The sequence below is a fragment of the Cuculus canorus genome, chromosome 10 (genome assembly GCF_017976375.1).
Source record: "Cuculus canorus isolate bCucCan1 chromosome 10, bCucCan1.pri, whole genome shotgun sequence".
In the NCBI taxonomy this organism is placed as follows: domain Eukaryota; kingdom Metazoa; phylum Chordata; class Aves; order Cuculiformes; family Cuculidae; genus Cuculus; species Cuculus canorus.
In genome coordinates this window covers 15,971,945-15,999,846 of record NC_071410.1, presented here as the reverse complement: position 1 = coordinate 15,999,846, position 27,902 = coordinate 15,971,945, and the positions used below count along the sequence as shown (strand labels likewise).

The window sequence follows — 27,902 nt, the reverse complement described above, 5'->3', positions numbered from 1 at the left end:
TTACAGAACATGGTCTAACCTGTCACAGCGAGACAAGGCAAAACGCGGTTTCTTCACTGGGTGCGAGTGGATGTATGTTTGAATATAGACATTTTTTTACCCTTGGTCGGAAAATGTTAGTGTGGAAGACAGAACAGCGAGTTAACACCAAGTTTCTTGTGAAACCAAAGAAATTGGAGAGAGAAACTTCTACATTATTGACCAAGGCTTACAATGAAGAGATCCCAAAGATCAAGATGGTGCTCAAAGAAACCCCTTTTTTGTTGGTGGAAGAAGTGAAAGCAGAAACAACAGTCTTTCAGAAAATGACCTGTGGAATTGCTTTGAATGTTGGCAGCACTATACACAGCTGTGTGTCAATTCAGAAGGGAACTATTTTGAAGGTGACCATAGCTGATTTTCTTACTATTTGTTAAATAAGAAGAGTTACAGGCACAGTCTCGTGCTTTTTTGGTGTCGGACCTTGTACTGCAGCCAGGCTGAGCCAGCACAGATGCAGGACAGGGTGAGAAGAGCTGAGGCACCATTGTTTCCTCTAGTCTTACCTGTTTATCAAAGCACTTTTTTGGTCCCTGTCCAAGCTCTGTCTAGGCAATACAGGCAACTAAAGCCTGGCTCTGTGGAGAAGGACTTAATTTTGCAAGAGGACAGGTAGAAAGTCAATACTTCTCATGGATTAAAACAACCAACAGAGCCCATGCTAGCATAACCCTCACCTTCCCATGTTTTGCACAGTTAGACAAAGCAGAGTTCAAAATTTTATCCAGGTCACTGGATGAAGACTGCTGTATCACCACAAACCACAGAAGGAACACACTTTGACAAAATCATTCTGAGAAATATGCATTTGTGAAATAGTTTAAAATCCCTCCATGTAAGATGTAACACATAGTCTTGTATATACATTTCTAAATAACTTGTGTCTCAAATTTCAGTCATCACACTCATTTTCAGCTTATATTTTTGGACTGCAAGCCTATGACATTTTCAGTTTGCAACAGGTACTCCAGGATCATAAGCTCAGCCTGATTTTATAGCCTGATCTGTAACGATCACTCAGCAAACCAGGTTGTTTTATATGAAGATCAAGAAACCTTTTTCACTATCAAAAAACTTTATAATCTTGCTTAGACTATTTTCTCTCATTTCTTCATCCTCCCCTCAAATGGTCTTTTGGTCCTCTTTTTGTGCAAGTCTTTTATAAAGATGAAATTGTACACAATGTTGTGGCTCAAATACATCTGCTCTAGCTGCTGAGAGGTGTTCACCTACAGTATCTTCTTGATTGCCTGGCCAGCACATGCAGGAAGAAAACACCTAAGGTTCCAGGTCAACTACCAAAAATTCAATAGCTGCTCAAGTATTATCCAAAAATTGAAAAGGTCAATAGCCCCACCCTAAACATCAGGCTTTTTTCTTGAAGCACTATTTTAGGACATAATTTGCTGACTATTGTAATGACAATGTTATTTAAATTGACTTCCTTCTGAATGCAATTTACTGCCAAAGTTATTGAGCTTATTTTAACACCATAAAGTGAGATTAAAAATTAAACTATCATTTTAACTCTTTTTTATAAAGGTTACATTAGTACATTTCATTTCTTTATTGCTTTACTGAATGGCAAGGTGCAGAGCACTCAGCAAAACCTGACAGTGACTAAGAGATATAAAGGTCACATTGTATACATTTGCTTCACATTGTATACATTTGCTTCAAAAGTTCAACCTTTGTTTTACCTAGAAAATTATTCACACATTAGTGTTTACAACAAAAATTAATAGAAGAAGAGGTCACTACCAGAGACACTACAGGAAATTCTGACATGGGGAACTCTGCCAATCCACAGGGCTATCTTTCCATTTTAATTTCAGTGGTGTTTTAAATTCACATGCAAAACCCATCTCTACCTATGTGGAGCGATACAATCACGCAACAAGAAACTCTTCTGCCGCCGGCTGAGCACATTCCAGTTGCAGCTGGAGCGTGAGAAGTTTGTCAGCACTCCCTTTGATCTCCAGAGCCCTGGAAAACTTCTGAGGGCCAGAGCAATAATAAATATTAATATGCAAATTAGCAATAATAAAATACATGACAGGTGATAACATAATAGGTGAAAATACTAATAAATTCACACTGAAAAACATGTCTGCCCTATTCTTGCCTGGAGCACCCACACACATCTTTTCTTTGTCATTAGCGTATCTTAAGATGATCATTTTTAAAGGAATTTAAAATACATGTCATCAGTTGAAAATATTTTTGTCTGCTAAAAAGACCAAATTTGTCATAGCAGGGTTTAAATTGAATTAAGAAATTAAGTATTTGGTTAACAGGGCACTTGACTTTTATTACAGTTGAGTATATCACTGTTATTACCATTTTAATCTTCTCAAGATTTTTTGCAGGAACATCTCTGAAGTCATTAGTACTTGGAGATGTTTTAAATTTCAGAACGTGAGTAGAAGCAGGGCAGGGGGCTCATTTCTGACAGGACAGGGAAAGAAGTGTTAATTTGTGATTCCACAGCCAGCTCAGGTTCCCCTGCAGCTGTGGCATCACTGGGGCTGCTGGGTTTCCCTCATGAGGCTCTGCTATGAGCTGTGCAAGTCAAGCTACTCATCATTGCATCAAGAGGCATCGCAAAGTCTGACACGGGGCTTCATCTGAAGGAAGAAATCATCTACAATGGCTGTAGAAACGAGTCTACTGCCAAGAGAAAGATCATAGTCAACATGGGAAAGGAAACACCATCCTCCTCCTTTTCTCCTCTATTTCCACTCTCCATCCCTACCGAGTCCTGCACCTTTGAGCCTGCCCCACTACTGGTGGATGAGGTATCAGGGCTGCCCTGCAGCTCCTAACCCTTTGGCAACCCACCTGCAAAAGGCACAAAGGTGGATGCATGCAGGTGACCCTCCTGCAAGCCTCGAGATCAGAGGGGGCATCATTGCCGGCCAGTTGGCCTTTGCATGGGGCACCAAGAGCCGCAGGGCAACACCACGTGCCTGCAGCACCTTGAGCAACTGCAACAATAACCTGCAAATAACTTTTAGCGATAGTGCTCATGCCATGGGAGCTGCACAGAGGTAAGACACACTGGGGCTCCTGGTACCGTGGGCTTCTTGGTCGCATCTTCCCTTGTATCATCACCACAGGTGATAACAGAGAACAGAAACCAAGGGAATAACGTGCAAGTGGATGAGAACACAATTCAGCAAGACATAAAGTCCGACCTGACTACAGGTCCAGGCAGTATTTTAGCTGTCCATTCCCCATCATGTGCACTGAGTGGTCCCCAAGAAGCAGCTCCCACACCTTACTTTTTACATGCTGTGGTTTACGTTAGTTTATTTTTAATTCTGTTGCTTATGAGGTTTGACACAAGTGCAAAGATGATCAACTGAAAAAGCAAAGTGTTGCAAGTCCACACAACAAGGTGCAGAGCTTAGGCTCTGTGAAAACCAGAGTGTCGCAACCATCAGTGTGTTCTGCAGAAGATGGCACAGGACCGTCTCTGCATGCGTCGAGACTTGCTTTCAGCTAAACCAAAACTGAGTTACTCTTGCCATTTGAATCAGGGGGGTTGTCCAGTGAGAAGGGGTATATTTTTCTGTATTTCTTATTATGTCCTTTTTTTGGTCATCTTCTTTCAATATCTCGCTTATCTTCCTATTTTCCCTGCCCTGTCTTCTACATAAGCTTTCTGAGGCCCTGGACATTTTCAGATACAATGTGGCCTGGTACTCTTGAATGTTGTTGAAGTTGAGAAATCTATTCTTAACTTGACATCCCAAGAAAATAACAGTAATTTTTAGATCGAGAAGTCTCTCTTTTTAAATTTCAAATATACAAAAGTCCTGTCAATGAATCACACAGGCCTCGTGGAAATGTACATGCCAAAAAGCTAGAATTCAGTAGGTTCTTGTTCTCCTGTACAATTCGTTTTCATCACAACAGTGCAAAACACTGGAACTAAACATTAAGAAAACAATTAGAGTCTGGTTAGCAAGGGGGATATAATCTAATATCAGCCACTATTACGCTTCCGTATGCTGTTTAATGAATCAATGCCAGCAGAAAAAAAAATTGCTGGAGCCTAAGGCACCTAATAACAGCATGTAACGTAACACGCATGTCCCTTTAGGTGTCAGTCTAAAAAATTGGTATGTACAATTTCTAGTTTTAATGTAATGAGAGCAGAGAGTGATGCTGTCAAGATGAGAAATTCAGGCAACACGATGTGCAGCTGCGCACAGGCAGCCAGTTCATCAGGTATCTGGGCAAACTATCCCAGCACAGCGCTGGGGCAGGGTGGGCATCCCAAGAGTGTGTGTCTGGTGGCGAGGGCAGGAGTGTCCTTCCCGCCATGGGTACTGCCAGAGACCTCCCACCACCACCAGCTGAAGAGATGTCAGATGGGTTTAGAAATGAGCACTTGAGCTGCTCGCATGAGACATAACTGAAAGTGTGCAATCATCAGCTGCTCCTATCTGAGCCTGCACAGCCTGGAAACAAAAAGAGACTGAATATTAATGAAATACAGTGCATGGAAATGTCTCCTGGTTAGCAGAGATTCTGCAGGTGCTGCATGACACAACTAACAGCATCCACCTGAAAAGAACACAATATGTAGTCCCATCTTCATGATGTATCACAACTCACATATTCCTCTCAACCTGGGATTTTTTACTTTTATTTGGTCTCCACGTGGCAGCTTCCTCTGTACAAATTCAGGATCCCATGGATGCTGTGATTACCTCTGAGGTGCCATTGTTCCTCCCTATCTGTGGCCGCCTCCCGTACGCCCAAGTGTTCTTTCCAAAGCATCTGCATTAGTATGTACAGCCTGTAATCAGCAGTGAAATACTTTAGGATTCATTTCAGTGAAGGATGTAAGGCTTGAATTGTATTATATTGTCTGGTAATTAATACTAAGAAGAGACCCTGCGTAGTCTAACAATAGCTATAAAATTGCTTCAGCTATGTGGGATGTAGAGAGTATAAATGACATGATACAACCATTATTATTATTTTTGCTTCTTTTACTTCTGCTCCACTAAATCTTGTAACATTTTTCATGAAGTTATTTCCTTTCAAAATGACTTCTTGGCAGAAAATGGAACTAAATCTCTAAACTGGACAGCACATCATTTCAGAATGAGTCAAGGTCAGCCAGTTCATTTTTTAAGTACAAAACCCCTAACTGCTCTTTGCTGGCCAGGGAGAAGCTACCTGCACTGTTCAGTCTGCCGGATGCCATGTCTGTGCGAAGAGGCAAAAGCAACAGGAGCGAGTGGGAGGGTACAGCACAACAGAAATAGCGAGTGACCTGGTGTTGAGGGGCGATCAGGTTTAAAGATTCATTTCTTACGAGCTGCAGCAAGAGAATCTTAATAATATTGTGATGGTCAAGGAGCGTTGCCCTGCCACAAATCTTCTGCACTCTTTCAAATATCAGTTCCACAGTGACAATAACCACAGCCACTGGTTTGTGTCCTTTGACTATGAGCCAGTTTATACAATTAATAATGCATCCCTGCCCAATCAACAGAACGATCTGTCCTTGCCCCTAGGTACTAATCATGTGTCAAGACAATTAATTGCAGCGATGTACTGCGTGAGGAAGTTTGCCCTTAATGTAAAATGTGGCAATTTTTCCGAAGGGCCCAAGGCAACCATCATCTGAATATCCTCCCTTACAGTAACACTATCCTCTCTAAATGAGAGAGGAGTACTTAGTCAACATGAGACCTAAAAACAAACCTCCTTCTGGGTTCAAGCTCAAGCCCACAAGATCCGGAGCCACCTGCCGCCTCCCACTGAATAGGATCACACTCTTCGGCAAAGGTTATAATTTTCCACTTAGATTTGATCAAAAGTCTCTGGATGGTTAAATTTAAAAGCTGATTACTGCAAAGAATTTTTAAGAAGAATTTTTTCTCCAACTGACATTTTCCCTGCAGAAGCTTGGTCCTGCACCAGGGAAGCCTTGCCATTGATTTTGAAAATTGTGTGATCAGACCTCCCATTAGACACCATCAGACAGAGTGTGGAATTGGGTGCAGATGAGGGAAGCTGGTGGGGAGCCTGAGGACACGGACTTTGGGCATAAAAGAGTTTCACTTTGTCTTCTCTTCCTCTCCTTTCTCAAAGAGAGAGGGGAAAATCAGACCAGGTCCACTGAAGGAGGTTCAGAGCTACTTCCAGCGACCCTCTATCAACCTCAACATTTCAACATCTGCTTCTGGCACTGCTCCATACCACACACTGTGGCTGGGGACACTCTTTCTCAAGTGAAGGGATCAATAACTCTGGTCTCGTTTAGACCAGGAGCACCTACAACCCCATTGCCTGTTCTGCAACTGGGGCTACCTGGCTGTTGACAGAATCCCTGCTTCTGGGTGGGAAGCAGCCCTGGCAGCAAAAACCATGAAAGAGGGCCTGGTGACTGCGGAGCTGCCACCTCACCACTGCCTCACCTTGTATTTTGATATTTCACTTTGACTCATTGCTCCCAGTCATCGTTGTCATCAATAATAAGAGCTGCTGGTACGCATTTTACAAATGCATGTGTTTAATCATCTTGATATCTGAGAGGAGCCTTGTAGATAAGAAGGGCTGTTATCTCCATTTCACAGAGGCAACGAGAACCCTCCAGGGCTGCATAGGATGACTGCAGCTGCACAAGGTTTCAACAGCAGCATGCAGATATCCCTTTGTGCAAAACCAAAGGGAGAAGAGTCCTTCCAGTGTTGCAACGTGTGGACTTAACCTTACATGCCTGTCTGGGATCTGATGGTCTCGCCAAGCTCTCCCACTACTGCAGATGCAGGATAGGCTTTCTTCAGCGATCATACCTGTCCTTGCCTCATCCTCACCATCAAGGACACAGTCAGCCTTTCTGGCTCCTTTGGTACATGGTATTGCAAGTCAGACCTCGCCTGGAAAGTGTTGCTCTCTTCCTTGTCCTGCTGCGAAAGGCCACCGGTCCCCTTGTCATCAGTTTCTTTCATGTACAACAAATTGCACTCATAATGGGAGAGCGCAGGCAGAATTCCCCTGCGAGTCTGAAATGACATTTTTCTGGATCTGACAATAAAACACCACTTGTGCTTTGCCTCTCATCTGTTCACCCTTTCAGTTAAGCTTTCACCCCATGCATTAGAGAAATGAGTCATCTTTACCATCTCTCATGCACTCACATTCTCACTACCTTGCCTTAATCTTCAGGTTTTCACCACTACCTGAAATATATGCTCCTTAATCTCTAATATTACTTTATGGGGGGAAACCACTAAAAAATAAATCACAGTTATAATGAGAAGCTTCCAAATACTCCAATACTAAAATGCACTCCTATAATAACACAGGGGAATCTCCACGCTCGGTATTAAAAGGATAATTTTTCAGTGTATCCCTGTTTCACAGATACACATAGCTCTTCATTTTAACCTGCAAACGACTCCATAGATTAATAGCGAGACAAAACTCAATCAAGCATGTCTGTCATTGCTATTATGGCCTGGCTGTAAAACCATATCACAGAATGGGAGAGGACCATGATATACCTATCATAGCTTAAAAGCCTTCCTCATTGCACCAGATTTACATAACTTTATTCGATGCTGTAGATTAAAGGTTCAAAAAAATCATATTTGCCTATAGGATGGGAAATGAGCAGAGCACTGACATCTGAGGTAGTTCATCATTTCAATTAGGTTTTGCACCTGCAGATTTCCTCACTTCCTATTTGATAACAGCTTGTGGCTTGCACAGACCAAATAATGGTAAGGGATTATTTATGTACTTGTATCTTCTATCAAATAAAAAATAGAAGTAAGTTGGAAAGGATGAATTAGAGCCTATAATATTTCACTCTGACCCAGGCTCTAGAGTTCCACGGGGAAAATGCAGCCCTTAACTCTCTTGTGAAAATACACCAAGATCCATGGACTTCTCTCCACCTGAAGATCTTTCAGAGTGACTTTAACACATCTCAAAAAATCACCCCCAAAGGCAGTTTTAAAGCCATAGCTATCAATGCAGTTTGCCAGGTCCAGCTACTTTCAATTCTGACATTCCTTCAAATCCTAAATCTGACCTAAATTTTTTTCAAACATTTTCTGACAGTTTAAGCTAGACTTATAAAATAAACACTTAAATTCTTATTCTTATGAAAACACTAATGATGTAAGAGTTGACATCTCAGTCATCCTCGCTCTGGCACGGAAGTTCGTGCTTATTTTACTAGGAAATTAGTAGGTTTGCAAAAAGCGCCGCAGAGACAATGCAGCTGCAGGAAGCAAAACACTCCTTCAGCCACAAGATTCTGCCCCAGCTCCTTGCTGCAGATCTCTGGGTTTGGGCTGCTCTGGCCCAAGCTGAGCATGGCTGGGCAATGCTGCACCATGGTCTAGAAAGAAAACAAGAACTAGGGAACAAGTTACAGCAGGAGTCTCTCCACATCGGCAAACTGAGTGTTTTCCTTCAAAAATCCCCAAAAAGCAGCTCTGACTCAGGCGAATCAATGCAAGTGAAGGCTCTGTAGAGACTTTTGAACAGCTGACCATATTTTATATGGGGAGGCTTCACCATGCCATTTTCAGAGCAAAAGCCACCACAATTCTTGGTCAACAGTTTGTCCCCATGAAGGCAAGAGAAAAAACAAGGGCCAGGGCTGTGTCTCCAGAGCAGCTGCTCAGGGCTGCTGCTTTTTGTTCCTTATTATGAAAACTCATTTTTGCCCTCTTCAGTACAAGATGGAAGTCTGATGTTGTTTCATCTCACTTTTTTCCAGTATCCTGACTCCGCAAGGCTAAAGCTGAGCTCCCTTAAACGACTCTCATACTGAAACATGCACATAAGTACTTTGCTGAATCAGGCCCTCTTGAAGTATAAAGAGGAAGATATTCAAGCTTTCTAATCCAGCCGCACAGCAGAGAAACTGCTTGTCTCTGCGTGATTGTGTAATTGCTTTTCAAAGAGAGAAGCGAGTTTCTCTATCCACGTAGCACTGATAAACCTCAGAAGTCACTTTGGTCTCCTAGTCTAACTTTCAAGATTATTTGTTATGGATAAAAGGAAAGACACTTCTATTTCCATAGCTGACAAGCTTTGCTTCAGGGCATGCATTTATTTTCCATGCTGTTGATCTCTTCCTCCCTGTATCTGGCTAATTCATCAGATTAATAAAGGACGATTTAGCTTCCTGCAGGGTGTTATTGATCTCTCAGGGAAAGAGGCAGTTGTTTGCTATGCCACCTTTCCCTTGGGCAAAGGGGATGATTTTTAAATATTTCTCATCTTTGAAGGCTGCAGCTGGCTCTCAGCAAGCAACTATGGAGGAGCAAAATGCAGCAGCACAGGGGAAATGCAACACGTATTGCCCAGTACTCATCAGTGTGTCCAGAGCACACAAAGCCACAGCAAGGAAGTGGGGCTGAGCAACTCGCTCCAACATGGGGCTTTAGCGAGACAAAGCTTATCTGGGCTGAGCTGTTACACACTTAATCCACCAGCACCAGGGATTATTTGAACCATGCAGCACAGTTCATAGATTATAAGGTCAGAAAGGACCCCTGCAATCAGCTGCTGTAACACACCCTGGCTGGGTCACTTCTTACTGCAAGCCCTGCAGTGACAAATTGCCCCGGCAATGCCTCCTCGCTGCGACAACCCTCTTTGCTCTGCATTTGCTGCTTTGGGCTGACACAGGATCGTCTCCTACTTCTGACAACATTCACCAAATCTGTGTTTCCACACACCTGTTCAGAGCACCTCTGGAAGGCACCAGGGCTTCGGGACTCCATCGTGGTCAGGCGCCCACAGCAAGGACAGGACATCAGCTGTGCCAAGCCCTTCACACAGCACACGGCCAGCCCCGTGGTCAGCCAGGCATGATGGTGGTTACAGGGCTCCTTCTCTCTCTGCCAAGCAGAAACTGCAAGGTATAATGCTTTCCCACCTCCTCTTGGGACCTTCCACAGCAGCAGAGATTTTCCTGAGACCAGAAGTAGACACGTGTTTCAGAATTATTCACATGTCATCCAATATAGAAACAACAGCGTCTCCTGACCAGCGCTGCAATGACCCTCTTTATCCCACCAAAATTGTTTCTGTACCTTCAGGCTACCGTGCTGGGTGAGGAGCTTTAATTCACCGTAATGTCTCAGTCATTCTCTGGCTCCCTGCTTGTCTGGGCAGAAATCCCTGCCCTGCAAACACAGCCTGGCTCCTGGCTTCCAGGATGCAGGGCTTGATGTTTGACCTCACTAAAAACAAACACTCTTTATTTGTGCCAAGCTACAAAGCCCAAATGCTCAGCCCTGGTGACTTACTACCTCGTTTTTCACCTTTCTTCTGGTTTAAAGTCACCTATGTATGCTCCGTTTTCTTCCCCAAACCACTGACAGACATGTTAAATTGTGAAAGAGCAAGACCTGAGCCGCAACACACCTGGGCAGACACATACTCACTCTCTCCCCTGTTTGCAGCTGTGGTGTGAGGATTGTAAATCTGCTGCCTTGAACCACTCAGTAGGTACTATATTAATTTTATATAATTCTAATTCCTTAATCAATAGCTTTGAAGAATCAAATATCTCTGTAAATTACAACAACATTATTACCTTTAGCAGTCTAATTTGCAATCTCATTAAAAAGATATCAAGTTCTTTTCTGTAACCCTACAGTGATGGAATAACTCTCCATCCTTCATTAGTCATACCCTTGCACACACTGTTACATGTTTGTCTAGGACTGGCGTCAAGCTGAATTGTCCCCAGCTGGTTTCCAAATCCTGGCACAGCAGTAGTTTGCTTTCATTGCTGCCCAACCGTGATGACCTGCGTGCCGCTGAAAATCTGTACAACCAGTTCAGAGAGCTGTGGGGCCAGTCCCAGTGACCAGTCCCCTGGACCTGCCAATGCGGAGCATGCAGTGTCACCCTGGGCTGTGCAACACAACGTGGGTCACCGTGGGATGCTCCATCCCATGGTATGACATCAGCTGAAACTTGTTTTCCCCAAACGTGACACATTTATTGAATGTTTCTGCACGTATCGAGTGCCTTTCCCGCATTATCAATGGCTTTTCTGCAGAGTTTAACTGGTACCTGACCAAATAAATGCTTTTTCTTCCCAATATATTCTGAAAATTACAGAGCTTCGCTTGTATCATTTTCCTTCCCATATGAAAAGAAACAAAAAACCAACCCATTTCTCAAATATAGAAGAGGTTTGGAGACAGAATTAGACAAGGAAATGTTTCAAGAGAAGGGATCGGGGACTGGTTTCACCCAGCGGAGGGGGCTTGCCAGCAATCTGTGCAGTTAAGCTGGATGATTAAAGACTGGACCCACTCTGGGAAGCTGCCCGTGTCTGACCACTGCCTGCATCCCTGGTTCAGGCACGTTTCTCATCATCCTTTAACCCCACAATTTCCAGCCCCACTTAATAAAGCTATGTTTATCTGGCTTTTGGCATGACATATAAAACAAAGCTATGCCAAATTTCAGTCCATAAATCCCAGTAAGTAGGTTGGATGGGCCTAGATTATAAAGGAAAATAACTGCAGAGAACTTAAATGGGCGGAAAAAATGAAGGTTCTTAAAACTGATTTGCTGACAGGGTAGACTTTGATGTCATCCTTCTGTGAGTGTGTTATGATTGTTCTCACAAATGCAAAATTATATGCAAATATATCCATCACATCCTGCTGCTTCCAGTTTTATCTGTCTTTTTCCTAGTCTTTTTTTTTTTCCCTTCCCCTGGAGTCTCCCAGAAGCCTATAAGAAGTGTTTGTCCCAAGTACAAGGCCAGGGACAAAGAGAGTGAAAAAGAAAATATCCTGCACTATACCTCTTCTGACAAGTACGAGTTTCCTGATGGTTTATGTCTGTATCATGAGACGTAGGGTTTCATTTCTACCCTTGAAAAACAGATCAAAGACCATTCCCAGTATACATTCTTCCTCGACAATTTTTCACTGGTTAAAATATATGGAGAGTTTATAGTAAGCCAGTGTCTCTCCTACAGTGACAACTTTGCTGAACCAAACCGTTCGGATCAAGTAGGACTCTCCAGGACTACCAAAATCTTCCACAAACCCAAAGAAATCGGTAGCATGAAAACCAGCAATGTTTTCCTACAAGAAGGAATAAATGGGGTGGTTTTGTTTCCCCTACCTCACAGCTATGTTATCTTTAGGCTTTCCAAAACAAGATTGCACTCAAACTGAATCTCAGTTCAAAAAACAGGAGTGCTGTGACCCTAAGCTGGATCTGACAAATTTGTAGGTAAGGAGGCAGCAGAGGAGCCTCGGTGAGGGTCTAGGAGCCCTGTGCCAGGCTGCTTTCCCCCTCGGAGGGGTTTTTGCCCACTGTGGGTGGGTACGAGGCGGGGGCCAGGTCTGGCTCGTGCCTTACAGGCTGGTTGGCACTCGGGCTGCCTCCAGGCAGTGTGAAAGCGGCTCTGTGGGAAGCAGCTGCTGCTCCTAATTAAATAGCACAGATCCATTCCTGCTCATCAGTCTGACAGCAGTAAGCCCTTCTCCCGCCTCGGGTGCTGGAATTAATGCTGCTGTGAGACAACATAAATTGCAGCTTGAAAATGGCAGATCAGGTGTACACTTACTGCCATTAAAAGGCTTTAAATTGGTTTAGAATTGAAAGAGAAAAAAAAAATCTGCCATAAAAAATCCAGATATGGCTATAAAGGGCTGAATGCAAATGACAGAGTGAAGCTGAACTCAACATGAAGATTCTTTTGGACTTCGCAGTGCACACCCACAATGTTGGCCCTTAGCAAGGGACACAGAGGCTGCTCTGCTTAGCAGCTATGTTTTAAAACAGTGTTAAATTAAGAAGCCCAGCTTTGAAATACTGGATGACTCTTGAACAACCTTAAGCCTGTTTCTGTAGTGGAGGATCAAAGCATTTGAAGCCTTAAGAAAGGATCAAACAGCAGAAATTTTGGACACTTGCCACCCAGAAGGATCTAAGATCTGTGCTGTTAGTAATTATTAATACATAAGTAACTTGTTACATGACAGCAGAGTGAATATACTACATCCGTGTTTATGTATATGTACAGAAATACATATATATGTGTTTGCGTATGTATATATATATTAGGGCTGTGAGCTGCAATAACATTTAATAAAGGAGTGACCAACTTTCCGGAAGAACCTAAAGTTCCATCTGCCCTGAGAATATTTCTGTTTCAAACCCACCAAAGAGTCATTAGGTAAAAACCTATAAATAATTTTGACTTAAAAGTCAGAACCCAAGCTGCTGTTCTTCCAGGACAGCCTGAGCCCACCAGCCACCGTCACCCCATCCCAATCCGGTGAACCCCCTCCCGCAGCTGACTGTGGCGGCTTAGATGGCAGCTCATGCTCAGAGGACCCCAAAGCCTGACAGCAAAGGTCATCTCCAAAGATGGGGGGTCAAGAAACTGAACATCTTGGGCAAGAATAAATAATCAACTCTGGCTGTCTCACACCTGTTATAAACACTGGTTTGCCATGCAAGGGGTGATGGATCAGTCTCATCTCCTCAGTCTGTCAAAGGAGAGCTGTATCCTTCACTGTGTTTTTAACCGATCTTTCTGGGAGATCAACATTTTTTGACTGTTTTGCACTTCGTGAACCCTTAAACATATTCCAGCTGAAGAACAGACCAGCTCATGGGGAACACAACCCACAGCACCATTGATTTGCTCTTCTATGTACTTTTCATGGAAGAGTGGGAAGAGAAGGCAGTGCAGGGACTTTCAGCAGGAGGATGGTGGAAGTCTGGAACAAGGTGCTGAAGCCACTGACTCGCATGCCATCATGGAGAAACAGAAGAAAGGTCTCTCAGCCCCTCAGCATTTTGGGTCAGCACTGGGGATCCTCTCATGTGGTGGCCATGCCGCCAGCTTTCCCCTCTCCATGCGGCCAAGAACACATCTCCTTTCCCAGCAGTGGCACTAACACACACGTGCCGCAAGGCTCATCCTAGGGAGGATTGGATTCCTGACAGAGACCTTGGGGACCACTGCAGGAACAGCTGCATTTTAATACATAAACAGTGAGTAAAAGGGAATGACCAGGACAAACCCATGAGACACTAAGGGAGAGAAACAACAGCACTACATTCCTAATTCAGCAACTGTTAGCTGGACACTGGTATAACAGGGACTGAATGTTCTCGTATAACATTTTCTTCTGAAACATTAGCTGCAGACAAAGATCTTTCCCTGTATGAATTATGAAGTATTATTTCATGCTTAATTGCGTTGGTTTGCATTGAAAGCTTTAAACATCAGTCTAATAATTATCTTAAACGAATTTGTAATCTAGAATACAATAAACCATTATCTAGGTTAGTACTTACAAGGAGTTCATTTTCTCGCATCAGAGGAACTGGAAGAAAATAAAAGGAAACATTTAAAATGCCAGAGCGTGTGTCCAGGTTGCTTCATTTAGGGGAAAAAACTGTGATAAAGATTGCCAGTAAAGATGATGGTAGGAAAGCCTTTAGAGCCAGGAATGGTACTTATTTATGGAGAAATGTGCAAATGGTGGTCAGGGACTGGCACTCGCCAGCACCGAACCGCCCTGGCGGGAGCCTTGGATCACCCTGCTGCCCTCACACCTGCACAGGGCTCTCCCACTAGCCAGCACCAGGGAAGCTGTACCCCAAACCCTCCTCTCCAGAGCTGAAACCAGCCCTGCAGACAGTGGGTGTGTGGCAGTGGTTTATGTTTCTGCTAGTGGCATCAAGACTGGACACCTGTCTGCCTTGTCAGTCCCCCTTCCCTCACACACCAAAAAAGATGAGGTTTCTGCGTGCAGAGGGAGTGTCAGCAAGTATTTGTAACAATAAAACTTCACACTGCTCCAACTCCTGCTCTTAGAACAGATGTGACTATTTAAAACCAATACAAAAAAAAACTGGCTAGAGGCATGGAAAAATCTGGACAAAGCGATTTCGGCCTCAGCTATCTCTGAGACACCAGGACAAGGAGGCAGCAAGGCGAGGTGCGTTACAGGGACAGCTGTTGGGCCAGGGTTACTGAACAGGGCTCCCACCCAGTCCAGCTTCACCAGAGCGGGACAGGCTAGGAGTCCCTGCAGCCTGGAGGGAAAATGGTGTGTGCTCTGGGTCCCCCAAATCCCTGCAGGATGAAGAAATGGAGAGCTGTAACAGGATTTGAATACTTTAGACTCCTTTGACATCCACACACAGCAGTGCATTTTATCTATGTGAGATCTTGCAGCAATTGAGCACTTTACAGCTCCCATCCTGGAAAGCAGACATTATGCCGTGTGTACCTTGCAGCATCGCTCCCAATTTTACTACCACTGCAAAACTTCCCCCCCTACTGCTTTCAGCATAATGGTCTTTATTTTGCAGAGTGATCTTGAAACAAATACAGCGGTTTTTAGGGGCAGGATGAAAGTCTGATGTGAGTCACTGTGGTGTTCTAAGGGGTGTTTCCAGGGCTGTCCGCCCCCCCAGGCAAAGCCACGTCACAGGGCTGCGATGGGCAGCACGTGCCCCGCTGCCCCAGGAGCTGCAGCTGCCAGGCACACATGCTTGGCCAAGGGACAGGGTACAAGCCGAGGGTGACAGCCCCTGCTTTGGGTGCAGTCATCGTGCAGCCTCCAGATCTGAGCTTTCAGGTGGCCTTTTGTACTGCACAAATCCATTGATGCTTTGGGATTTGTATTGGATTTTCCAGAGCGGCACATCTGCTCCACGCAGCCCAGCAGAAGGCATCGCTCGTCTGATTGGCAGGCTGGGGAGCAGGGCTTTGCTGCAACACAACCAGGGTGGAAGCAGCAGCTCAAGAACAGCTTTCACTGGGCTGGAGCCTCTTGCCTTCACCACAACATTCGTTCCAGCCTATAGCCTTTCATATAAAGTATCATCAAATAATTTACAGTAGGTGTCAGCTGCAAGCTACAGCCAAAGAGAAGGTTTATTTAAGATACCATGTGGATTGTTATACAAGATCCTGATGGATTATTCCTATCTGAGAATTTACAGATACTGCAGGAGCGTGGCCAACAATTTGGATTAGTTTAGATTAAACTCAGACTGGGTTGGCTTTTTCTCCCTTAGGAAATCTCAGCCCTCGGTCTACAGATTTTTTTTTTTAAAGGAAAGATATAGACAAAAACAACTTTTACACTTTCCAGCAGGCACCTGAAGTGCTTTTTCCATCAATCACCTTTGATATATGGAGGTAGAAGTGTGCGTTACTTCATTAAGAGCACTCACACATAACTGGGTATATTTACATATTAATCAGACAGCTGAGCTGCTAATCTTTCTATCTTATGTGCATCTGTAACCATTAGTCAGAGCTGGAGTGCTGTTAAATACTCCGGGTACCAGCAAGTGCTCTAAAATCAAGAAGAGTGCAGGTGACAGGTAAAGACTCATATTTACAATGCTCCCGTAGAGCCAAACACTGTTAGCTCTGCACCAGTAATATTAACACATATATCTAACTCCAGGAGCGCTAATCCAGTGGGAACCCTAAGCGAGGTGGGACACTCCCACTGCCTAAAGACTTCAGCGGTCCCCAGGGAAAAGGCTGGTTCCAGTTCAGCCTTCTTCAGCCTTCTCCAGCCTTTTCACTGGTGTCTGAGCAGCACAGGACACTCTGCACAGTGCACCCCTGGGCACCTCCAGCACAAGACCTGGGAGATACTGCGCTCCAGGGAGCCCATAGGCACCAGGTGCTAGAGGAGCAGCTGATGAGGACTTCAACAAAATGCACTGCACGCACACATGGGCTTACGACCAATTAAACGGTGCCAGTTTAGGTGCACGTTTCTGTGTTCCCCTTTCTGTTTTTTTTCCTGAAATACTGTTTGGTGAGACTCATCCATGTGTAATGATGGTAAGAGTCAATGCACACCATTGCTCGCCCCGCCTGCCTCCTCCTCTTTCTTTCAGTTTTATTTTGGAAAACAAAAGCTTCTCAAAAAAAATGAAACCCTCTGCAGGTAGTGTGCGAGCTTCGATGGAACTAACATCTCTCTGGCCTGGAACCAGGAGGTGAGGGAGCCATTCGCACCGCGTGAGGCAGAGGGCCAAGTGACCCCGGCAGCTGCAGCACACTGCCTTGCCCAGGGCCTCACAACATGCTTCACGGCCCCATCGGACAGGGAGGAACTAGGATGGAGTTCCCTTTGTTCTATCAAAAGGAATAAAGCAAGAGAAGCACCTTCCCTCCATCCTCAGTGGCCCACAGCCCAGCCCGGGGGGGCAGAGGGGCAGCTCCCTCCGGCCCTGCCTTTTCCCCAAGGGAACACCCCAACGCTTTCATGGGGTGCTTGGCAGGGTGAGGTTGTCTGGCCCCACAATTCTCACTGTCCTGAGCCTTTCATGAAGTCCAGCTGGTTTGCTGGACAAGATAGGACCCCTGGGTAAAACAGTGGCACCAAAAGGAGTTGAAGCAATGAGGAGATGTGTGGAAATTATGCTCCAAAGCCAGTAATTACTGAGATGAACAACTCATGTGGGCCTCAACTGAGGATGCGGCGGCTCTACAATTGAGCTGCTGCTCACTGTGGTGTACTCAGCACCCACCTCAGCTACAGTGCAGTAGTTGCTTGTTTTTTTGCATTACTTGTTCCTTCCCCAGTCCAGGGTCTGCAAATCCGTGTCCTCATCTCCCTGGCTCCCTCTCTGAACCCTCTCACACATAGCTCTCGACCTGCATCGCATGGCACCAGGCTTTGAGCGCTGAATTACATCCTCTCTGTGCTGCAAGAGCAGATAGCATCATGAGATTTAAACTTTGGGTGCAAGCATGCCGCCTTTTCCTTAGCCTCACAGCCACCACCATCACCCCAAGGCTGGGAGCCCAGCAGGGGAGGCGGAATGTGACTGATGAGTGGGGCGCAGGGGCAGCCGGTGCCCAGCAGTTACGCACCTACAGCTGCAGACTAAAACAAAAAACACAAACAGGTCATAATTATCTTTGTTGAGGAAGTGATCTGTGGTATCACTTCCTCTTTGCAGAACCGTCACAGTTTACGTTTCCTGAGTTTTAATCAAATGAAGGAAAAATAATGTGGGTGGCTGCAGTAATAACGTAAGCTCTGCAGAGCAATCTGACGTTCCTCGCTATGGGACTTTAAGTTTTTGTTTGCCTCTTTCTCTGGACTGAAAGGTCAGCTAAACCCCAAGGAATCTTACACGTTTTTGCCATGAAACATCAGCTGGGTTCTCTGCAGCTCTCAGGGCTCACTACGGCATCGGGCTGGCTTTGCTACCCACCCCCAGGTACAGTAACTGACTGCACTGGTGGCGCAGTCACCCACTCCTCAGCACCACAATCCACGCTGCCACTCCGGCACCTCTGCCCCGTGTCCGAGCAGCACCGACCCTCGGACCACCAAACTCTGTGCTTCCTTCCCTCCCCACCTCCACCCGATGCAGCAGGCAGGGGGTTGCTGAGGGGCATGCGAGTGCTTTGAAGACCATGAGCCTCTGCGTAGGCTCAGCCTGAGCCCACAAACAAGAGCTTTAGTCAATGATTTTTGTTCTTAAAGGAAAGCACAGGTGATCCATTGATGCCATTACAGCCCTACACAACCAGCGGATGTTATACGCTCCTATTCTTCACCCCACGGGAACAGGTAGATTTTGGATACCGCCAGCAATTCACGTTCCTTGTCCGGAGAGGCTGTGCTCAGCAGCAGTGCTTTATAGCCAATGGATCTCTCCTCCATCTTTCACCGCTTTTTATAATGTTTTATTGATTGGTTTTGTCAAACTATTTTATCGATTGGAAGTATTTCCGACCTCTGCAGTCTGGACATACATATTAAAGAGGAGATGAGGGAACACAGGCTTTATGACAGAGCCTGGCTCAGCCTTAAGTCCAGCTGGAAAACCAGCCCTGGCCCAGTGGCCAGGATTGGCCCAGGCCAAAAAATGAGAGAAAGGGACTGGGACACGCTAACACCACTGTCTATATTTCTGCCTTCCAGACAGAGGCACAAGCACAGCAGCCCTGTTCAAGCTGGCTAACGTAAAGCCTTGGCCATAACTAACCCGGGGCGGGGGGGATGTTTTGCAAGAAGAGGGATCATACCCACAAGCCCTGTGGCGGGAGTCCTTGCAGGTGCCTGGGCAGTAGCAGGATGAGGACATAGCCAGAAAAAGACAATCAACAAAGACAATGTCCTCATCCCTGGGAAGGCCAAGGGGATTTGTGTGGCACGTGGCACTCGCCCAGTGGCCGACACACTGTGCTCAGGCTGCTCTGTGCATCTACCATCACTAACGCCTTTCTCCTGCGTGCAGGACGAGGAGAAGGAGGGAAGGAAGAGAGCAGCCGGTGCTGGCAACGCATACCCCTGCCTGCAACACTGCCTATGCACCACAACGCCAAATACTCAAGGAGACACGGGGAACAACCAGGAGGCTCTTTTGAACTATCAGAAACAAGTACACCTCTGCCCCAGGACAGCTGAGTGCCAGCTCCAGGAATGCTCTCACTTGTGACTGCACTGGGAGGATTTGATGAAGAGGAACAGAGATTTCAGGGAAAAGGCAATCACGGGCAGAGTAAAGAGGAGAAGGTTGTGAGATGGCACGATGGGGTGGGATGTCAGTGGAGCCAGCTCTGCCTCAGCCCAAAGCATGATGCGTAGCCCTGGGGACAGTGCAAAGCAGCACATCTCATGGGCATGGGCTCCTCCTCATCCCCTCGCACCAAGGGGTTTTCCACCATCAGCTATTTTTAACCACAGTCTGCGCAGGGCCTCCCCCTCCTCATTGCCACTCTCCCTTGCCGTGTCACCCCCCAGCACAGGCAGAGCAGGGCCACACACAGCATGGACGCTGGCAGCTCCCACCAATACTGGGAACATAGAGGTGGAAACATGGTGTGGTTGCTGTCCGAAACACCACCCTGATATATTATCCTTATCACCCCTGCCATCTCCTGCTGTCACTACAATGACAAATGGATGCTCTACCCACTCACACAGCCGCTGTCTCACTACCTCCCGTTTGGTCACTGGCCTTCCTTGAACATCCCCGTGAGCGCCAATGGTTGCTTGGTGCTCCATTCGACACAAAGGGTGCATGTTGGCCTTGGCCCTGGAATGCAGCCCAGGAAAGCTTGGTTTGTCTGGCTCAGAATCAAGTGGAATGTACTCAGGGTGAGATGTCATGCAACTTGCTTTTGGGTCAGGATTATTTATTCTTCGCGTCGTTTTTAAAAATGAACCTTACAGTTTGGGTTTAAGTTTTTGCATTTGCCTTTCCTAAGAGCATGTGAAAGAGAAACACCACAACGAACGCAATGGGGCAAAAACTCCAGCCCCTGTAACACCAAACCACTGAAACATTGTCACATTTATCATGTTAATGCAGGGAAGAATCTCTCTGCTCCTTCCAGAGCAGTGGCAGGAGGCGTTAACATGAGGAAGAACTGGTTTAAACAGAAGCACATTCGTGATGTAAGGATGCCCATTTCATACATGAAACTTCAACAAATAAATAAAAAAAGACCACAAAAAGCACAACCATCCTACTTTCTCATGCAAACCCCCAGCTACAAGGTTTTACCTTTGCTGTGGTTTAGGTGTTTGCTTTAAGACAGGTTGTTTCCACTGCTTAAGACGAAAGGTGCCTGTGGCTGCTGCTTTATGCTAACGGCTTATATTACTATCTGTATAAAATCCAAGCTCAAACAAGCAAGTCACTGGCGGTTTACCGTGGGGGAAGATACGCACAGTCAGCCACAGGCAACAGCTCTCCCTTTTGCCTGTCTCATGGGAAAACAACGCAGTTTGTTTCCACCTGGATCTTACAGTGGGGATTTGGTGGCGTTTTCCACCCTCTATGTAAATCTCCCTTTCCTACAGGAAGACAAAGCTGAGCCCCCGCTCTTATTGAGAAAACCGCATTTAATTTCATCAGCTCATCCAGGCACAGGGATCAGCGTCCCCCTCCGCTTGCCTGCAAGCCCCAGCAGCGCTCTGAGGGGAAGGAAAGATCCAACTTTCACCTGCGGGGAGGAAATGAAGTTATTTTTTAATCATTGTTAAGCACGGTTATTTAATGGCTTCCAAAAACTCCTAAGCTCTGGTCTTACTGCTGCCCCCCCAGTCCTCAAATTACATATGTTAAATTAAATTTGCAGTAGCCACTGCCGGGAAGGAAGGATGAAGCTATTTTTTTTTTCTTTTTATCAGGAAAGAACATACAGCCAGAAAATGTAGTGGAAAAGCCAGCTGTCCTTTAGGCAGCTGATTTTGGAGATAAGTTACTCCCCAACTACACGTTGTATAGATCTGATCTTGCAAGTGGCCCTGTGTGGACGCATTCTGCTCCTGTGCCGAGCGGTGCCAGTACAGGACAAATCAATGTAATGCTACAGAGAACAAAACTCATCTTAACATGCATGCTTTTTAGCCTCGATTGAGACTCTTGAAATCAATGGAAATATTTTCTTTTCTACGTATACCCGCATCACGCTGATCCCTGTGGCTTGTGGGGCGCTGCTGCGGGGTCCTTTCCTTCAGGCTGCACAAAGGCCCCCAGTATTTTGGAACCCACAGCGGGGTCCAAAACATCCAATGCCAGGTATCATCTCCATGGGCAGCAGCAGAGCCGTTTCCTTCTTCCACCTATTCCATTTGCAAAGTCTCTTGTGGTTCCACCAAACCATGATTTTATCCATGGGGAAAGCAGACACAGTGCTCCTCTTTCCTTTCCAGTACCCTTCTTTGCCTGTGAGTGACCCACAGCACAAAGGACATGGTTCTGTATGTTCCTGGTGGCTGTGAATGGCTGGAAGGGCTCTGGGATGGGTGGGAGCCTGGGGTGCAGGTTCTTAGCTCAAGGAAAATGCGAGATTTTGCATTTTATAACTTTTTCCCCATACTAAAATCCGAGTTGAACTATACTGCATTACTGCACGTTACATCATTAGTTTCATTTAAGTAATGAAAACCTACACGTTCTCCCCAAAAGGAGGCTCCTGTTGCCACCTTTAACCTCTCAGCAGGGCTGAAAGCTTTGAGCCCTGACACAGAGTGCCGGCAAAGCAGACCTTTCCAAAAGCTCACAGCCAGCAAAGGTGTGTGGGACTTTCCCAGGAAGCGTGCACACCATATCTCCATCTTTATCCTCTGCTGGACTTCAAATGAGTAAGAACAGCTTTGTGACATATAGAAAAATGTGATTTTTTTGCCCCTTCTGGAGTCCGGCTGTGCCACAGGGGCACACAGAGCAGGGATGTTTCCACTTTTGGGAAGGGAGTGGTGGGCAGAGGTGCTGCTGAGCACGGTCTGAGAGCAGTGGGCTGGAGAGCAGGAATCCTGCTAAGTTCCTAACAGGATGGAAATCTAGAAAAATAAAACCAAAATAAATTGCTGGACGATTTCAAAGCCCCCAGGCAAATTTTCTAGGCTCTGCCTCAGCCTGCTCAAAGTCCTTGTGGAGTTTCAGAGGTTGGGGTGACATGGGAAGGTGTGGGTCCTCCATGACTAGAGTAGCTCCTCAGCTGAAAGTCTGCAGCCCCAGCACTAATTTTGCTTCTTTGTTTTGAAAAATAAGCAATCCAGCAGTAGCTGTGGTCTTGGGAACACAGGAGCAGGGAAATGGAGGGATGTGGAGCTCTAGGACAGGTAGGAATTGAACGGAAAGCAGCAGCTTTCTTCTTGGCTGCAGAACAAGGAAGAGCTGGGTGGGGGGAGCAACGCAGGTACTTCCCTCTGTCCCTCCTGCAGCTCCCTGAATGCGGAGCATGGAAAGGCAGAGCTGCATCTCCCATGGGAAGGACAGGCTTGAGGGCAGGAATGAATAAATAGAAGGATTAAGAAGAGTTGAACTTTCTTCTTTTCATCATGGTTGCACTCCAAACATAAATAAGTTAAGGATGCTAATAATAGACGTGAGTGCTTGCAAACACCTCCAGAAATTAAACAGTTTGGGGAAGGGTGGCAGAGCTGATGTGCTGTTCTGGGCAGAGGGCTCAGGGCTGCTGCTGCCGGGCCCAGACTCTTCTTTCTCCTCTGTGCAAGCTTTGATGGCGGCTGTTGTTGCACCACGCCTAAAATATCCCTATGGCCCATCCACCCCGACTGTCTCGGCAGGGAAGAAGGGGCTTGCAGCTCTGCAGATCTATGGCACCGCTGCTGCTGGGTCATGCTATAAATACGCTTTTGCCCTGGAAACTGCCCTCAGTAGCGCTGAGGCCAAGCCTCTTCCCAGCACTTGACCTCTCCTTTTTTGGGACCTGGCCCCTCTGCTTCCCTGGAAAATCCTCTCCTGGATTAAAAGCTGGTTCTCCCTGAATGCAGCTGTTGAGGGAGCTGGAGGCAGGAGCCATTCCCCCTGCCCAGTGAGCCCATTTTCCCCGGCGCGGCGCCTAGGCCACAGTCACACGCTGTGAGCTGAAACAAAGTTTAGGCGTATTTTGGAGGGCGAGGTCTCCTTGGGGCAATTTTAACATCTTTCCCAGTGCTAGCAGGGAAAGGAAGCCCATCTGGGGGGACAATGGGACCCTCTCAGCACCACTGCTCCCCTTGCTATGGGGTTCTTGCTCTCAGATCCTACATGGGCTCCGCTTGCTAATCCCCAACATGCTGAAATGCCCATCTCCAAGCGCCAAGGGAACAAGGTAGGGCACGGCAGGGGAGCAGGCAGAAGGTTTTGTGCCCTCTCCTGCTTTGGGCAGTGCATTGTGGCACATGGGATCAGCCCTAATGTAGTGCAAACACCACCATCGCAAAGAGGCAAAGGTGGTGCCTGGGGATATTTGTGCCTTCACTGCTTTCTTCCGTGCCCACTGGCTCCGCTTCGCAGCAAGCCAGAGCTGAGACGCCCTCCTGTGCTTCCTCCCTCTGGGACACAGGACACGCAGATTTACCACCAAGCAGCGCTGAGTGCAGGGTCAGATTTATACGGCCCAAACCCTTATTTACACTTCAATTTTGTCACTGCGCGCACACAAACACAAATCACATTCCTTTCCCAACCCATTCTCACCAGCAAGTTGCACACATTTTTTTTTCCCTGGTATTTAATGTTGGAGCACAGCCATACTAGCAGCAAGATATTAAAAAATAAATAAATTGGGGAAAAACTAGGAGGCAGCAGCTCTGATTGAAGAGGAACAGGTATTTGGATTTTCAAAGAGAGGATGCTTTGACTCAAATCCTCAAGCGTGATTTTGACAGATCACGTTTATACGACTGTTCATCTGCTTTGTACTTGATGTAGATGATGCACTTTTAAGAACTCATCCCCAGGCAAGTGATGGGTTCTTTTGGAAACCTGGCATAAAAGCACCGGACAGACAAGAGTCATGTGCCTGGTGATGAAACACAGTAATCACTCGCCAAGTGCCGTCTCTCATGTCTGGTGCTTTGAACACCGTTTGAAACAGAAATGCAAATATCTATTTTTCATTAGTGACCCAACTCAACCTACTCCAGTCTGGCTGCAGAGACACAGTGTGAGCAGTTTGCCAGAATAAACATTTAATTATGTGTCTGAAAGGCTGGAGCATCCCATAGGAAGGGGGAAACTTCTTCCTCAAAATGGTTTATGCTTTTTTCCCCCTCCTCCTGGCAGAAGTGCCAGGAAAGGCCATGAAACCTGTCCACAGCCTTTTCGACAAACCCAGAGGACATGGGGGTTCCTCACCAGCTGCCCATGCCCTGCGCAAGATGATGGAGCACTCGCATCCAGGCCATGAGTCATGAGAAGATGGACAGAGGGACACCTGCAGGATGGAACCCAGGCCAGCAGAGTACAGGCATCAGGAGGTACACAGCGTGGGCTGATCTGTGCTGTCCCCACCAAATACTGTGCGCTGGGGACAATTTCCTCCAGCCTTCCCCACTTGAAGCCTTCCTTCCACCAGCCCACAGTCTGATTCTCAGGAAAGACTCAAATCCTTTATTACACGTTCCACAGGGCAGGTTGGAAATGCTGCTGCTCATTTTACTTGGGGTTTGTTTTTTTTTTTCATTTTCCCATTTTTAACTTGTACCCGGAGGAAGAAGCTGCAGCAGCCTCAGCACAGTGGAGTCAAATCCTTTCCTTCACCACCAGTACAGGGATGAGAAGGCGGATGAGGTTCCCGTGTCCCGCAGGACAAGTTCTTGGGTTCCTGCTCAGTGGTTGGCAGCACCGAGGAAAGGTCTCACTAACCTCACTCTGAAACAGCAGGTATTATGTTATGTGCCGTATTATACTTAATCCAGAAGGATAAAACCATTCATTTAGATAGAAGATGGATTCCTTATCTGATGTTGTGAAATCAGACAGCCATAATTTAGCATTCGGTCTGTACCAATCTATGGTCTGTTCTGCCTGAAGAAAGCATCACGTCTCCTTATCATCACTGTCCCAGGATTCCTATATTCCCATAAGCACTTGCATTTTAAACAGATCAATAAAACCTGCCAATCCCATAATGATACAGCTTCCTCATCTCTCGGCAGATTGCACGGCTCATTACTGGTTGCAGGGGTTTGCAGAGGTGGAAGAGCAAAGGGGACAAAAGCAGGAGCCAAGAGACACTGCAGTGGGGGCCACAAGCCCTGGTTCCCACCCAGGTCTCAGCCGCGTGCTCGGAGGCTGTGGGGTTGGGGCCATCTGCAATCATCGCCACAGTGCCCAGGGACCTCCAGGGAACGGCTCCACAGGCGCCGGAAGGCTCAAACCAGTCACGCTCACTTGCGGGAGGGGCTGTGCCCATGGAGCCAACAGTGTAAGCAAAGAGGTCCTGTGCTTGGGGAAGGACTGAGTGTTGACTCACGGGATCTCTCTGGGGCTGCGAGGCTGCAGTGAAGCCAGAGCCTGGTGCATCGCATAGACAAGCTCTCCTCTCACCTGCTGGGGTTTTACAGCTAGTGAGGCAGGGCCCCTCCCATTCATCTGATACAGGTGGGGTTTTGTGATGGAAGAGCTTCAGAAAGCTGCAGGAGATCAACCGTGATGAGCATTACAGCCCCGCTGCCGGGGAAGCTTTCCCAGCCAAAGGGGCCTGTTCTCGCACAGCGAGGAGCTGCTTTTCCTGCCTTCACCTACCTGAGCAGGGCTCCCGCTGTCTCAGCATCAACGATTCTGCAGAGCTTTTTGCCCTTTATGTAGCTCTGTGACTTCCTCTTCCATTTTAATGACTTCAGATTTTCCACCCAACATCGCAGTTTCCTACAAAGACCAGATTTTATAAAGCAGCACCAGCAGTTTCCTCCTCAATCACATCTCTCGCCACTTGCTGGCAGGTTCATTTCCCTTAATGTTTCTTTTACTGAGAGATATCCAAGTCCACCTAATTGCCAGATAACCAGCTTGAATGGTATTAACAAATTTCCTGGGTTTCCCCTCTCTTGATATTTTTGGATTTTTTAACATGTATCTCATCATCTCCTTCTTTGGTTCCCATTGCCTCCTCTTCTCCACTTCCAGGTCCATCCCCCCCAGACACACCAGACTCCAGCTCACTGTGCTCACGCAGCCCAGCCCACAGCTCACCCCACGATCCCACACTTCACATCATGTTGGTTTTTTAAGTGGATGCCCGGAATGGCCTCTCGCACTCCCCACCTTCATTTATGAACAGAAGTCAAACAGAGGTCTCCACTACGCTGCAGAACGGCAAAAGGTGTCCAAAGGCATCTAAATTAATGAAGCCAGTTGGTAGGGGAATCTGCTGCTGTCCCTTTGCTCTCACCTCCTGTTCCTTGTCCACCTGTCCTGAGGCTGCAGCTCTGGCACATCACTGCCTTCAGGCTAGGTGGGCTCCCAGGAGCTGGGAATCCACTAGCAGGGACTGCAGCATCCCCTCCTGTCCCTGGAGGGCCCTCGGTACCACTGTGTGATGCTGCTTTTGTACAGACGTGCCCGTATGCTGTGAAACGAACCCCAAATTTAGGATGTCTGTGCTCTGCTCGGCTGTGAGGCACTGTGTTATTCAGATATACGTACGCAGCACTTGTTCAAGAGGAAGTTTGATTTTAATTTGCACGTAAACTTTGAAAAGCTGTAGAAAGTGATCTTTTGTGATACACAGAAAGAGATGATTAGAAATGACAATTTAGGCGAGAGGCTCCTTGCAGCTTCCATCAGCCTTGCACAGAATCACAGACTTCACCAATGCTGCAAGATAATAGAATGGTTCCAGCAAATTTGTCCAACAGCTTAGACACCGTTCTGGCACCAGAGAAGACGTCTCTAAGTCAGACACCTGCTCTGCGGTCCCCACAGCTCAGCCTTCTGTCGAGCAGTTACAGTGACAGAGGATCCTCTTTTTGCTAGAATTCCACTTCAGAGCATATGAGACAGCCGATGTCACCTGCTGAGCAAATACCCAACCATCTCCTCGCGTGAATCTCCATGTCTGCATCCACAGTGCTCGTGCAGAAACGTTCTACCTGGTGTCAGGCAGGGCAGCACCTGACTCGTGGTCCCACCGAGACCTATTCTTAGAAGCCCAAACCCTCACCCCTCCCCTCCAGCACCTCCATCTCTGCTGCAGAAGCTTTCTGTGAGAAACTGCCCTGCTTAACACACAGCATCTCTTAAAACAAGGCAAGCAGAAGCCTCTCCATCTCAGAATGTGATGTAATGCGGTGGTGAAAATTCCTCTATACGGAGAGCTCCCAACACAAGCCCTTCCCAGAGCACTACCACTGTCTCGCACTTCCTTGCAAGGAGAGCCATAAGGCTCAGTTTGAAAACCCTCCAACCACCCCCGGAGCGAGGACCCACCAGCAGAGCCATCCTGTTGGGCACCGCAGACACTCTCTGAGGCTTTGGTTTCCCTCACTGATGAAAAGGACACCCACTCCTGTGCTTCCACAGCTCTCCATCCACTCCCGCTCCATCTCCAGTGAGTTCCCTCCCTCCTCTGTGGTTCC

The 27,902-nt window shown here is 46.7% G+C and overlaps 1 long non-coding RNA gene across 1 annotated transcript; it reads right to left on the bottom strand.

The window, feature by feature from the left end:
* Nucleotides 1–1,917: 1,917 nt before the first annotated feature.
* Nucleotides 1,918–26,850, bottom strand: LOC128853212 (uncharacterized). Its single transcript, XR_008451529.1, has 5 exons — nt 26,717–26,850; nt 26,071–26,193; nt 9,768–10,003; nt 4,694–4,849; nt 1,918–2,036 (listed from the first exon to the last, which is right to left on the bottom strand). It is a non-coding gene; the product is annotated as an uncharacterized LOC128853212 (long non-coding RNA).
* Nucleotides 26,851–27,902: the final 1,052 nt, after the last annotated feature.